At 37.1% G+C, this 2,012-nt stretch overlaps 1 non-coding gene across 1 annotated transcript; it reads right to left on the bottom strand.

Moving 5' to 3' along the window:
* Window positions 1-967: 967 nt before the first annotated feature.
* LOC139895119 (small nucleolar RNA R71) lies at window positions 968-1,074 on the bottom strand. The gene has a single exon (XR_011775585.1). It is a non-coding gene; the product is annotated as a small nucleolar RNA R71 (small nucleolar RNA).
* Between the last annotated feature and the right edge of the window lie 938 nt (window positions 1,075-2,012).

The following is a 2,012-nucleotide window of genomic DNA, read 5'->3' as shown; positions in this document are numbered from 1 at the left end:
TTTTTTTTCTTTCTTATTTCTCGACGCTCTAGTTTTTAGGACATAGAATTTTCTATTTCTTCTCTAAAATTTCAAACGAAAAATTATTTTAAGCGATTAAATTGAAAGACATCCAAATTTTCTGGTTCGTAGTAATAGTTGGATTTGTTAGTGGCGAGTTGTGGGCTTCCGATTTAAAGGGTCCTGGCTACCTGCTGCATCTATTGGCAATTCGAAACGTGGGCAAAATCAGAAAAGTCTATTAATTTGATAACTTATATAATTTTTATATTTATAACTAATAGTATATTCAGTGAATACACCGAGCAAAACGTTCACCACCTTTCATACGTTCACCTCCTGTAACCAGATCAAGACATCTAGCCAATATTGTTGCCGTTGATTTTCTTTAGAATCATCATCTAGTCGAACAAGTTCTCCAACTCAAATTTTCGATAATCTATTTTTTGTACCCGACTTCACAATTGAGAACCCGGAGGATATTCAGGGACAATTCCAAGATCCAGAACCACTAATAATTCCTCCTGAACCACAAACCGTTAAATCAGAATCTTCTAGTGATTCGGATTCAACAAATTCAAAAATGGAAATAACAGAACCTCAAAGCATGGAAGACCGAATGAGAGCCATACGCACGGGCCAAGGTCACGCCTTTAATCAGCCAGATGTTAGAGCATCAGATTTTGAAATCAAAGGACAAATCCTACACATGATCACCAATCAGTGCCAATTTGGTGGTACAACAAAAGAAGATCCAAACGAACATCTTCGAACTTTTAATAGGATTTGTAATCTATTTAAAATCCGAGAAGTTGAGGATGAAACTATTTATCTTATGTTGTTTTCCTAGACTTTAAAGGGAGAAGCCAAAGATTGGTTAGAATCGTTACCTGAAGGAACGATTGACACATGGGATGTTTTAGTTGAGAAATTTCTTTAAAGATTCTTTCCGGCATCTAAAGCCGTGAGACTTCAAGGAGAAATTGACACGTTCGTGCAAAAGCCAAATGAAACGTTATATGAAGCATGGACAAGATTCGAAAGGATGTTGAGAGGATATCCTCAACACGGTTTAGATACTTTTCAAATAGTGCAAATTTTCTATAAAGGCGTCGACATCGCCACACGAAAAGACATCGACACAGCAGCTGGTGGTTCCATTATGAAGAAAACCGCAACCGAATCTTACAAGATAATTGATAACACAGCATCCCACTCTCATGAGTGGCATCAGGAAAAAGATATTTGTCATTCATCTAAAGCGGCTAGAGCCGATTCTAGCCATAACTTTGATTCCGTTTCCGCAAAAATAGATGCTTTCGAGAGATGAATGGAAAAGATGACTAAAGATATTCACGCAATACGAATCAGTTGTGAGCAATGCGGTGGACCACACTTAAACGAAAGATTGTAATGTTGAACAAACGATGGAACAACGTGAGAATGTTTCCTACATGAACCAAAGGCCGAGAAATAATTATCAGAATAATTATCAACCGCCAAGGCTAAACTTCAATTGAAATCAAAACATTCTTTACAATCCAAATGGACCCAACAATAACTCGTACAACCAACAAGGTCCGAATAACCAACCAACTCAAAACAACACTTTCAATCAATAAAGACCTAGCTTATATAAACCACCACAACAAAATAAAGAGAAAAAGTCAAATCTGGAAGAAATGGTACAAAAGCTAGTTGAATCTCAAACACAATTTATTGCAACTCAAACCCAAACGAATGAGAGGTTTGATCAGTCATTTAGAACTCAACAAGCTTCCATTTTGAATCTAGAAAAACATGTAGGTACTCTTGCTAGCATGATGAGTGAGAGGGAACAAGGAAAGCTACCGAGTAATAATGAAGTAAATCCTCGGAATGAAAATGTTAACATGGTATCAACAAATTCTGAAAAACCAACACCAGAAGATGGGAAGGTTTTAGATGTGAGTAACAATGAAGAAGTTACACCACCACCACCACCACCCGAGTATGTAAAGCCAGTGGTGGCA

Source organism: Rutidosis leptorrhynchoides, chromosome 2 (assembly GCF_046630445.1).
Source record: "Rutidosis leptorrhynchoides isolate AG116_Rl617_1_P2 chromosome 2, CSIRO_AGI_Rlap_v1, whole genome shotgun sequence".
Classification (NCBI taxonomy): Eukaryota; Viridiplantae; Streptophyta; class Magnoliopsida; order Asterales; family Asteraceae; genus Rutidosis; species Rutidosis leptorrhynchoides.
Note: the sequence above shows the minus strand (reverse complement) of the source record. Positions and strands in the feature narration are given on the sequence as shown.